This window comes from Lepisosteus platostomus, chromosome 4 (assembly GCF_059453375.1).
Source record: "Lepisosteus platostomus isolate fLepPlt1 chromosome 4, fLepPlt1.hap1, whole genome shotgun sequence".
Taxonomy (NCBI): domain Eukaryota; kingdom Metazoa; phylum Chordata; class Actinopteri; order Semionotiformes; family Lepisosteidae; genus Lepisosteus; species Lepisosteus platostomus.
This window is the reverse complement of record NC_142614.1, coordinates 50,863,893-50,877,151: the sequence shown is the minus strand read 5'-3', so window position 1 is coordinate 50,877,151 and position 13,259 is coordinate 50,863,893. Positions and strand designations below refer to the sequence as shown.

At 35.9% G+C, this 13,259-nt stretch overlaps 1 long non-coding RNA gene across 1 annotated transcript in view; it reads right to left on the bottom strand.

The window, feature by feature from the left end:
• LOC148673389 (uncharacterized) overlaps positions 1-11,485 on the bottom strand; it is a 70,986-nt gene extending 59,501 nt beyond the window's left edge. The window contains exon 1 of the long non-coding RNA XR_015936013.1: positions 5,525-11,485. This is a non-coding gene — a long non-coding RNA (uncharacterized LOC148673389). The remainder of the gene's footprint in view (positions 1-5,524) is intronic.
• Between the last annotated feature and the right edge of the window lie 1,774 nt (positions 11,486-13,259).

Sequence of the window (13,259 nt, the reverse complement as noted above, 5' to 3'; positions counted from 1 at the left end):
GGATGTCTGGCATGCTGTAGCACTGTCTTCTGCTTCTTTATCCCACTGTGCCCATTAGGTTCTGGTCACTACCATGTAGTTTGATGCCCTGTACATCTTTACTGGGTTTGGGTTGGTTGAATGCAGCTTTGGAATATTCATTGCTAGATCTCTGATGTGTTGTTTCTCATAAAGGTTTGTCCCTGTTCCATTTTCACTTCAGAGGACCTTTCATCCGTCAGCCTGATCACTGTAGCTTATAGTATTTATAGTGTTCTGCCCCACTAAAGTATGGTCTCTTACTTTTTCATTGTGGTGTAAAGGGGGTAAATCTTTGGCTATGGTTTCATTGTATTTTTACCTGTCTGCACTGCTTTTCTTTCAATAGAATGCTACAGGCTGCTTAAACTGTTCAGCAGGCACCAGTAGGTTTTGTCCTGTTTCCCATGAGCAGCAGAGCATTGCTGCTGTCTCAGCCCTGTATGTGTGTTTATGTCATCCAGTATCACAAGGTCTGGATCTTATCCACTTTGCTGTTTTAACTGCAGATTCCTCCTACCCTTAATAAGTTGGTGCCCATTATGTTTTGTGTTCGAAATGCTTTGTTTAACTCCTTAAACTTCTCTGAGGAGTCCTGTATCCCATTCATTTTCCATTGCTCTATGTATGTTTTCATTGGGTATTCAAGCCAGGCCAGTAGACACATTCACAAACTCTTTTCAGTCAGCTCCCAATGCCAACATGTGACAAGTGGGCTCTGTGCATCATGTCGTTTCTAAGCGATGCCGACGCAACAACCCTTGCCCCTCTCAAGGTGACTCCATTTTGCACACTAAAGTCTTATCTGATATGGAAACACATTGTTACCTACTGGATTACCATATTTAGGAATTGCAGGCTGTTATCATGTTTCTTTGCTTTCCTAAATTAATCGCTCATTAGAGACAGTGCATCATGTAGATGGATTCTAGTTCAGCATTCACAGGCCCCTGTCACAGGAGGCTAATGTATGCTCTGATTAGTGTGTTTGAGTCTCAAAACTGTGTCACAAAACACATCCAAAAGGAGCAATCATGCAAGTCGGTTTAAGACTCTCTGCTCCACTTCCAACACCTAATGTCTTTCAAATCTCTCTGCCTTTGTCTTTGGGTCTGCCACCACTCAGGTGATAGTGTAATTTAACGTCCAGAGCATCTTTCTTATCGCCCATTGTGAGATTCATATATAAATTCAATTCCTCTTTCTACCTCTTCCAGGCAAGTGACAAATTTTTATCATCAAAGTCCAGGTGGTTTAAGTACATTTTCCACTGCTTTATTTTCGAAGGACAATGACTTACAATCATTACTCACAGACTGAAAGTCTCGTCTGTTTATTGCCTCTTTCTCCTTTGCTCACTATGTTTTGTCTTCTTCAACACAGAGGAATCACATTCTTTATTTATTGACATTTCATTTAACTCACATTCTGACCATGTTTCAAAGAGGCTTATTCTAATAATGATGACAACTTCACTTTGTAAGTCTAACTTTATTTGATTGAACTGTGGCTTATTACAATATAGACAAAAATCTGAAGTACATCATCCAACATTGCTCTCTATTCAGTAGTACCTCCTGTGGGGAAACAGTATAAGTTCTGGTTATGTTGCTACAGCAATGGCACTAAATTTTAAACATGACTTAACCAATTGCCGTTAAAACTCTGCTTTTCTTAACCATCATTAAAGAACACAGGATAACGAGCATCCAAAGAAAGAGAGAAAACAGATAGGAAAATAATAAGCAGGGAGAAGAAACCGCTGTGAGAAATTTCCTTCAACAGAAAAGGAAAAAATTGTCCAGATGACCTGAGCACTCAAAGAGGACCAGATAATAGACCTTAAGAAAGGGGCTTGATCTATATTTGTCAGAATTGTTGTCATAAATGTGTTAATTGTGGGCTGGAAGAAATATTTCTGTTTAGTGATGCATTATTCTGAACAGAAAAATAGGTTTCCATTTCTTTAATATTCATTTTAAAGAGTGCCTTAGTCCTGAGTAGTATTATTTGATTTTATAAGACACAGGATCCTTCTCTCTTTGCCCTTTTAGTGCACCTGTGTATCATATTGTTTGTCCTTTTTAAGTGTCCTATCTGGTTATTACTGTACTTTATTACCAAGCTGTACCAGTGACTAGAGAAACCGTGTGACAAAAGGTGCTCAGTATTCCCTGACTTAAGGGGTTTTACTTATTGCTAATTTTTCAAATTTGCTAGGACAGCAAGCTGATTTCAGGATTTGATATTTAATTTGATTATTTTTTCTTACTTTCTAATTATAAGAACCCCTGTTTGTAACAATAAACAGTTCCTAATATGTATTTAGCAATCCTGCAATTATCTTATTATTAATGTACTCTAAGGTTCCAGCTTTTGAGCCAGTGTTTAATCCACGATCTGATCTGCTTATAGTGTCTTGCAATCAATCAGTCTGATAGCTCAGCATGACATAAAAGGGCAATTGTAATTCAGATCTCTGTCAAATAATTTGATCCTGCCATCCTTCAAATGGAAAATTTTAAAAGGGATGGAAAACTCCTATTTATTAATAACAATATACAGTATCACAATATTCTGTCTCATTTTTTATATGAACCTTCAATTCAAGAATTGCCTCTAAACCATAAAATTTAAGAATGAACTTTAGATCTTAGAATCTTATTAAGCTTTTCACCAATTAATTTAATGGGATCACATTCGAAGGATTTTTGTTTTATTTAAGTATTTAAATGTATCTGCAGTGTGTGTAAAATTTCTAGCCTTGCTTTAGTCAGAATCATATAAACTAACAGTTTTAAGTTTTTTACATGTATCTGCAGTGAATCTGTGTAAAATATGTGTAAAATATCGAGCCTTTCTCCTTTTTGTAACCTGCTGCTGAAAAGGCGTGTACAATGAACAGGTTGTGTGCCGTTCAGAAGTTCGGATGACAATTAACCTAGAAGTTTGGCCTAACTGATGTTTTCATTTGTTTTTCAATGCAACAAACAAGAGATTTTAGCACACAGAAAGTGAGTTTTCCAAAATTTGGGTTTTTGACAGGAGCATCTCTTAGCAAGAACTGCAAAATTGGGTGAAATTTCACTGTCAAGGAAACAACAAAACAACAGCTTTCCTGCATTTCAAATGCATCCTAAAGCACAGGAAAAGCACCACAAACTGTCTAGGTGTTGTTCAAACCCTAACCCTAGCTTGTGCACTTGTAAATCACACACCAAAAACCATGCCTTAAAAATCTATATTCAAATTGTTTCGAAATGTTACCCACGTGACTCCAAATTAGTCAGAAACTTTTTAACTAACAGTTTAAAGTTTTTTACATGTATCTGCAGTGAATCTGTGTTAATGTTCCAGACTTTCTTTTTTTTTTGTAACCCTCTGCTGAAAAGGGCGAATTAAATGAGCAGGTTGTGTGCTGTCCAGAGGTTTGGATGACAATTATCGCTGAAGTTTAGCCAAAGTGATCTTTTCGTTTGATTCAACAAAATGACTTGCTCTTGTATTTTAGTGTTGTATTTACTGGTTTAGGTTTAATTTTTTTACCTGATACTCTAATAGAAATTACAGTTTGATCTTCTTTGGATTGACCTGTGAGTCCATGTGCGATGTAGCCATGGAAGGCACAGTTACTTACATTTTTAATAAGATTTAGCTTACCTCGACTCAAAATCAAATAAGTCTTCTCTTATAGTCAATATTACACAGACCTACAGTGGTAGGTTAGAAATCAAGAAGGATCTGCTGTCATGGGGGAAATTGAATATTTTAAGATCTGTTCCAGAGATGCATATTTATTGCTGCCGTGGCAAGTTTTGGAATATGGAACTACATATTGTTTGAGAAACAAATTCAAAGAAGAAAATATTTACTTAATCTTTTTCACCTTGGGAAAATTATGGGATTATATTATAAATATTGAGGAGAATTACACTTGTGCATGTTCTTTCATTCTCTTCCACACTCTTCTTATCAAATAATTCTGACGTGTGGAAAATAATGTTTGTTTATTCCAAATTGAACCTAGATTAACAGGTTTCAGATTGTGTAAGAGGTTCCAGTGCGTGGGAGAATGTTTTAATTACTAATTTGAGTTTATTTCGTTTTGTTTATTAACTAGTTTTAAACAAAATTGTGGAAATTAGGACACAAGACAATACAATTATGTTTGGCCTTGGGACTAGCAATAACTGCCTTATTTTTTCAAATTTAAGCGTTTTGGCTTTAATTGGACTGTATATACTGTATATATGTAAATGAAAATCAAATCCAGTGTTAAAACATATTTTCTTTATAAGAGGCCTCCTGTCATGTTAGAGTTTCTGTCTGTTTGTGTCTGACTTTATGTCCTGTAGTTTTGAATGTTCCAATTCCAAGAGATTTCAAAGACTTGCTCTGCTGCTGTTTTCCACATCCTAATCCTAATCTACAGTATAAAGATTCCAGTATCTCATGGATGCTTAGGAATATTCATGGATAAGTAGGACATCGTTTCTCAAATTTGCTTCTACGTTTGATATTATTTTCAAAATACGGTTTAATTATTTTCATCAACTGACTTTAAACCTTTAAAGAATGAAATGAAATTGTGACTTTATAAAGATACCTTCAGTTTCTAATTTCCAACAGGAGAATCATCTGATTTGTGGGTTTAGAAGTTGGTGCAGTGGTTAGCTTTGCTGCCTCACAGCACTGGAGCCCTGGGTTCAATTCCAGACCTAAGATGCTATCTACATGGGGGTTGTATGTTCTCCCTGTGATCACATGGGTTTCCTTCAGTTTTCTCCTACATTCCAAAGACATAGTGATAGGTTAATCAGCTTCTGGGAAAATTGGCCCTGGTGTTAGTTTGTGCATGTTACTTTGTGAGTGTACCCTGCATTGAACTGATATCTGTCAAAGGTGTATTCTGCCTTGCACTAGTTCCCCTGTGACCCTGTATTGGATAAAGTGGTATGAAAATTGTTGGATGGAATTAGAAGATTGATCTTTTCTCAGAGCAAAGGGTTAAAATTTGAGGATCGCATATTATTAATGTGGCAAATAAAGGACTTTCAATTAGCAATACTGTAGGAAAAGAAGGAATACAGACAAAAAACAATTTTAAACAACAGAGAAGACACACTGATTGAAATTGTAGTTTAATTTTAACTGATTTCTAGCATGATGATTCCTTTATTTTTAGATTCACATAACATCTCCCTATGTCAAAACAACTGGTGAAATCACATTATTGAGTAGCTGATAAAATGAGTCTGTATGGTTTTATTTTCCTGAGACAAAATGAACATTTCAGAGCTAAGTTTAATTAACTGAAAACTTACGATAGTAAATTTAACGACACTAAAAGAGCATCTCAGAGGAGTGTCACACACACAACAATGTCCAACAATAAGACAAGAATAAAGAGGCAAGATAGTCAAAGTGCTGATTATCATCTATATCTAACCACTGACACAAAAATTGAAGGTTTAGGGTTGCAATAGTTTATTAACAGTTGGCATACCTGTACATTGAAGTAGAGCAGGTGTTGGGACACATCACCAAGGGTTGCGGTCATCTCATAGGCAAGCCGCATTCCTCAAAATCTCATGCAGAAATCATTAAATTGGCTGCAGCTGGAATCTGTAGCTTCCCATAAAAGCAGTTCCTGAGGCAGTCAGAGGTTGTCTCTCTCACAGTTGAGAGGAAATGTGTGTAGTGTAAGGAAGATTTGGAGGTTAGAGAGATCTTCTAGTACTACTAGGATTATAGCAGGGTAATATTGGTAGCAGCCTTGGTTGTTTTCTGGGTTGGGACACCGGTAAATAGGAAGGCAGTTAATGAGTGCACCAGGCCAACTGGAATTGACTGAGTGGGTTCATTGTCACTGCTATCTGGGGAAGTACATGGTTAAGGTTTATGTGGAAAACCCCTTGTCACACTACCAGAAAGTGGGATCTTTTACAGTTCCACATTTAATATTGCATAATAACCTTACTAAGGTAACCTGTAGCTGGAGGCTTGTTTATTTTCAATAGGTTAAACCTAAATGCCAAAAAGCAACAGCTTTTAGCTCATACACTGGCCTTAACTGTCCCCTGTGCCCAGACTGAACCTACTGCACTACTGTTGTATAAACTTGACCCGACAATGTCATTACTTTATTATAACTGACACTCAATGCTGTCACTCAACATGTCAAAGACAGCAAATTTACTTAGGTTCAGTACGTGTTTGTCAGTGCTTCAACCTTTTCTCAGTAATAACTACATTGTTTGTTTTATAAGGAGGATATTTATAACTGAAGAACTTAGCAATTGAGTAAGTTGTAGCATGCTTCTGAAATACATTTCCTGAAGAATTTAACATATAGAATTTTCATGTGGATGAATATGTTAATGCCGTTCTGTCTCTTCTTAGTTATGTTTCACTAAGACTCTTGGCATAGTCCCATAATTCTGACCACAAACCTAAAAACCTGGCAACAGGATGACCATGTGTCTATGGCAGCCATGTTACTCAAAAGCTAAGATGTGAGGTGTATCGTCACTGCAATGCTCCAAAGCACTCCAGGGTTTATAGGCTTTTAGCAGAATGTCTCCCACTTGGCCATCATCAGCTGCTTATGATCACAGGGAAGTAGAAGTCATAGATTTACCCAATCTTAGGCATCCAATCCCCTATCGGAGCCCTCCATTATACAGTAGCATTACATTGTCGCTGGATGATTTCATGTTTTAAAGTGATGTAATGATCTTCAAGATGAATATAAATAATTCATTCACATTCATTTTGTGGTTGCTGGGTTTTTTGCTGCATTGTTGACACAACAATGTTTGCGGGTTGTTTAGAATGCAGAAGTTGGAGTATTTTTATATCAAGTTTTAACTAGAAATGTTCAGATATTTCCCATAAAGTTAATTGTGCATTGTAACATTGAGGTGTAATAAGGAATGTCAGAGCAGGCAATGTCCATACTAGTGTTTATAACTACCATTTATGTAGTTGGGGGGGGGGGGAAGCATTATTTTTAAACTCTTTTACATGAAATGTAAACAAGCGGATTGTAAGTGACACAACATTAAATAAATCTAAAGCAAAAAATACTTATATTAAATATCAGATTGTTATACAATATATCCTTACAGTATTTGCTACTATACCATTTTGTAGTTATTATCATATTTTCTTTCAATAAATGGTTCCTCTTGATCATAACTATTTGGCCAAAGAATCTATCCCAGTAATTTCAGACTATTGGGTTTCTATGTGGAATTCAATCACAACCAGATGCTCTCCTGCTTGGATGAGTTTCATAAAACTAATAAAGGCTAAAGAATTAAAACCCTTTTTGGCTAGAAAGAGCTGCTATTCAGTTGATATTGTCAGTATTAAGAAGAATCCTGACATGTAAAAATGGGATATCACCAATGTTTGGTCACAAGACGGGTCAAGAATATCATAATGCAATCTGTTGCTGTCTTATTAAGGCAGCAAATTTATCAATAAGTCAACTCCATCCACAAAAAAATCTTTTGAGTACTAATTCAGAGCATAGATCAGTTGCAACCCTTCTTACATAATTACCTTTCATAACATTCAAGCATCTTAGTGCTTGTCGAGATGTATTTGCCTTGAATTAAGTTAATTGTCTTAAACTTAAGCTATGCCCAGAGACTTATTTCTAGTAATGTCTTCAAGCAGACTTAAATGATTTGGATTCCTTGCACCAGTTAGCCTGCTTGCATTTTTTATACTAAATACATTACTTTTCAGGACTTTTGCTTTCACTTACAGTATGACTTCTGGACATGATGGTACTTAGTCTTTATGCTGATAATGACACAAGAGATCTCAGATGGCAGCAAGCTAAAATTCTTAACACTGGGAGATCAGACAGATTACATAATACTGGTCATGATTACTAATAAAGCTCAGCCAAGCTGTTTCCAGCTGGTTACAAAACAGCAATTGACTAATTAAAGATATCTCGAACACCTGCTGTTTTGCATAATGCAGGGGAGGATTTCTGTCTTTCCCTCCAGAAGTCTTTACTAATTGATGGTAAACTGACTTTCTCATGCTTTTTAAAACCACGTCCTGTATTTGCCAGAAAAGAACATCCTCACTAGCCTCTTTATGATGAATGATTTAACATCAAAGCTTACGAAATTGATTTTCAGCATTTCCTAAATTCCAATTTAAGTTCTCTTGAAGATATTTTCACCAAGTTGCCAGAAGGATATAGAAATATATTAAAATGTCAGCTGACATTTTCGGTATTAAATGTTATCTTTTTTTTCTGAATTGCCTTTGCTGATTCTAAAGTGTTCATTAGTACTCCTATGTTAGTAGGATATGCAAACATGACTAGTTTTCTAAGTATACTTGAATCTAGATCACAGATATAAATTAGGAGTAACATGTTCATAATACAGATCTCTGTGGAACTCTGCTCATGAAATCAACCCCATTTAAATATTAATAGCTTAACTGTTCTCTCTGTCTTTGTGCACTAACATAAATATATAAATACAACATGAACACAATAAATTAATTGATTACTTCGTAGAAATTCTGGTCTTCAAACCATTCATATGATACAATACAAAGCACACAAATAAAAACAAAATGGAAACAATATTAAATGTTACTTTGAATGAAAGGACTAAGTAAACAGCTCAGATGATATGAATTCCAGCAGATACCGCACTCCTCAATGAAGTAGGCGTGATACCCATGTGCTGTAACATTATTGACATTACATACCATGATTCATTTTAACATTCACTCATAAGGTTCTAGCAGTGAGTAAACAGTCTAGGACACAATGTTAGATTTACAGTGTTGACAGGGAATGATCTACATAAAGCAGGCTATATTCCAAGCATATTTTACAAAAGATGGATTTGTGAAGCTCACAGATCTGTCCCATCTGGATTGCTGGCATTTTTTACGGTTACCTGGGAACATAACCAAGCACAGGCTCACAACGGTGAGCAGGAGCTGTTGTGCATCTGTTTCCTTTCCTTTTGATCATAGTACACTACAAATGTGGACAGGCAACAGCTGACCCACTCTGCATGCACAGAAAAGTCTCAGCCAATATACGCATCCATTTGCCGTATGAATGAGCTGTAGGAAAATGTACCCAAAGCCCAGGCACAGCCAGAATGCTGCTTTTTTGTCAGTTCAAAGATGTATCTGGTCATGGCTGGGTGCTGGAAGCACTGGGGGAATGGTGAGATTAAGGTCTTTACAGAACATACCATAAAACAATGAAACATCCACTGACAGTCACTAAAGAAAAAAGACTGACTTCCTTTTTCAGAACAAATCCGTGAATCAGCTTATCATCATTTATTTAGACCTTAGAGCTAAAGCAGACTTTCTTGAAAACCTACAGTATATTATAACTAACACAACATCCTGTTAATCCTTCACCAGTTAAGTATGCTCGTGATTACACTTCAGATCACCATATATACCCATTTACTGTAATAGCAGCTGTAAATATCATCACAATTGATTCTCTGTTTTTCTTGCATAACACAGGTCATCAAACAAATAAAGAATCATTTCCGCCTAATAAAACCCAAGGATCTGAAAGATAATACCCACTGAAAACCCACTGAAATCTAACGCATTTTCAGCACATCATCTCATGACATCACATGACCCCTCACTGCTCTGCTTGGGGATTTTGGTATCGCCATCTGCCTGTATTGCAACTGGGAGTCAAACAGAAATTTTGCTGTTTTACGAAAAGAAAGCTTGGCACTAATTGACACATGACCCAGAATCATTTCACAGGCCTCAGTTATCAATTTAATTTAATATTTCATTATTTTTGGTATCAATGTCATTTTCAAAGCACATATTGTATTCCACTATGCACAAAAGTAATTAAAAGTCTATTTTTCCATACAAAAAAGAAGGAAATTTACATTGACCCTTTCTGTATCCAAACACTACAAATGTCACTAATAAAAATGTTAGGTGACACATGAAAACTGAAGGGAATGTACTAGAATTCTAAGAAACCTACTGCCTTTTGGCATTCTATCTATATTTAAATTATTTAGTATCTGCATTGCACAGTTTCATGTAGTGTTTCCTGACAGGGTAGTGCAAAATTCAAGGAGCCACAAAAGTTCCCATTCACAGACGAACACAACCAAGATTTCCCTTCCTACAGACATCTTAACAAGTCTTATTGTCAGAAAATAAAAATATGGAAGTACATTTTGGCTAACTTAATGCCTTCATATGACTTGAATTCTGTAGATACTCTTTACTATGCTACTAAAACAGCTAACTGTGAGATATTCTCTTCTTTTGGATCTTATTAATGTCCTTAGAATGGTCATAAATGTCTTTATTACATTCCACCCTTATTACTATCTGAAATGCAGTAGGCCTGGATGTTTCCAATAGAACTATACATTTCTGTCTAGCTTTTCTAGTTGAATTTATCTTTGCAGTTGCATATGTGTTTCCAAATACATTCCCCAGGCTTTTACAGAGGTATTGAAAGACATGAGTTTGTAGCTCATTTCGCACACAGTTCAATGTGTTAATTAAAAAGTGGAGCTATCTTTAAAATAATTAATTACATTTTTAAAAGAACACTGAATGTCCTTAAAATAGAAATACCTAATGCTTGCAGACACTTCAAATCCCTTTAATGGTTTCAAACTTTTTAAGTGACAAATTGGAATATAACAAATATGACTGAATTGCATACAAAAGATTTTTCTGTGAAAGTCCCTGATATTTTAAAAGTAATTTATATTTACAAAAAACAACTACAAACAAACATTTTTTTAAATACATATAGTTGGATATGTTGCTTCCGAGACTGAAAAAAAGTCAATTTAACAGATTAAAAAGATTTATATGCAGTTATTAAGGTTTTCATTAAGAACTCTGGGTGGCTTGGAGAGTCAACATTTCTTTGGTTATGTCACATTTCGTTAAGATGAAAGGAAATTAAATTCTTCTGGCCCACAACATTTAAATTGGTATTCTTACAGACTCTGTTACTAGAGATCTGCTTCAGTGATTTACAAAGAACAATCTGTTATAAGTAGCTGTTGCAAAAATGAGGTAATTAAAATAAATAATTTAACCCCCTCCTCCATCTCATCAAAGATATGCCAAGAATATATCCAAGTGGTTGGTATAGTTAGAGACGCATGAGTTCTTTATTCTTGGTGAAAAAGGTAATAAATCAGAGATGCACTAGCATCGATATGTATTATTATTTACAATAGCTGGACATCACACAATGTTACACACATACAACATGCACATTACAAGCAAATCCAAATTTTTCTCCTTGCTAAAAAACACTCTGTTACATTATAGTCTTCAAAGAACAGACACCAACTACTGGTGCTTTACAAAGGTGCATCTTACTCTTGTAAAGATGTCTTCCTTTCAAAACAAAGTGCTATGGCCTTATTTCTGAACTGACCAAGCCACTCACCTCTTAGCTTGCTGTTTCATTACCTTGGCTGGAAATCTTCCACAGAGGTTTCTGCCTAATTGTATCTCCCACTTCAAGAGAACCTGCATACAGTAGTTCCTGGTCACTAGTCTCTATTGGCTAAATGATACAGAATGTTCAGTGGGAGTGTTGTATTTGTTTAAGTATTATACCTACTTTATAATATGTAAGATATTTGTCAGTATAAGCTCCATTTCACAATATTTATTTTTCTACCTACTCAGGCAAACAGGCAAAAACAGCCATTGGCTGAGTGTTTTTCAATGACATCATAGTCATTGAAATATATCTTATTGTTGAATAACGTATGCCACAACCTGATTTGTTGCTTGGTTTATCCTGCCATCTGCTGGACAGAAATATACGTGTAAGCATTTTACAAAAAGTTTTACCTTTCATTAGTTTCACAGCTTCTTCTCCTTCTACTTGTTATTTAATAAGCCAGGTAAGTTAACTATGGCTTAAATTGTCTGAAATAGAGCCTATGTTTATCTTTGTAGTTTAATTACTGTATCTGGTTTGTTTAGCAAAAGGTAAATTTCAATACTTAAAATATTTCAATCTGTAAAAAGCAAAAAATGTTTGTCTTGGCACTCTTCCTGTAAGCTTATGTATCTCTTCCTCTTTTTATGTGCTCCAGATGGCCTCTTCATTTGCTCCTTTTAGCACAGCTGGGGAATAATAAGTATGAATAACAACAATTTGTTACACTTATATAGTATTGTTACAAATGTGGGTTATGAAAACTGGTGAAAATCAGGATTTGACTGAGAAGTTTAGTCCATAAGTGAAATAATTATTCATAACCCCCAACTTGTAAGTGATTTCTAGCAATATAGCTGAGTGATTGGTATAATTAGAGGCACGTGAATTCTTTATTCTCTGGCACAGCTTTGGGAGAGTCGAATTATAATTCAGGCACACTTGGTTAAACAAATATTTATTAATGACAAGACACAAACTACATGGCATACAACAAAACATACAGCACACAGGTTACTCTAAGTACAGTGTTTAAAAACAAGGCATTTCAAAGGCCTAACATTCTGGTCAACCAAAAAAACCCAGACTGCTACTAAGCATTAAGAGCACAGAGGAAGAAAGAAACAAGAAGCAGGCAACAAGGAGAAGAGAGGAGTCCGCAGGAGTTGGGACTTGCAGCTTGAGTCAGGCGAGAGCCTCTACTTCATGATTATCCAAATCAAACCTGACTGGAGCTAATTATCCTAGCTAGAGAGAGAGTGCTGTGTTTTTAGGGAACTTGGGTTTCCTGGGTAAAAGATACTTCAGTTAGAAACATCTTTCCTGATAAGGGTGCATTTTTATGGATAGGAAGAAAGGGTCCCGTTTATTTTGTCACATCTGGGGTGCAGAGAGAGAGAGATTTGGCTGCAGGTTACTTTGTATTTAGTTAGAAGACAGTTTATCTCTTATGTGGCCTTATGTAGACATTAAGAGATAAATGCGATCTTATATTTTGTGTGTCTGTAGTGCTCCTTGACAATCATTAATCCAAAATTTACCTAGTAATAATAAGGTAAATTGTACAATTTTCTGCTCAAGGGACACCCCCCACCCACCCCCCACCAGACCTCAGCAAACATCCTTTCTCCGTTGAAAATAGAAGTGTAACAGTATTTTTCTGGACACTCCACTCAAAGCACTTTACAGGTAATGGGGACTCCGCTCCACCACCACCAATGTGTACCCCCACCTGGTTGATGCGACAGCAGCCATAGGGCACCAG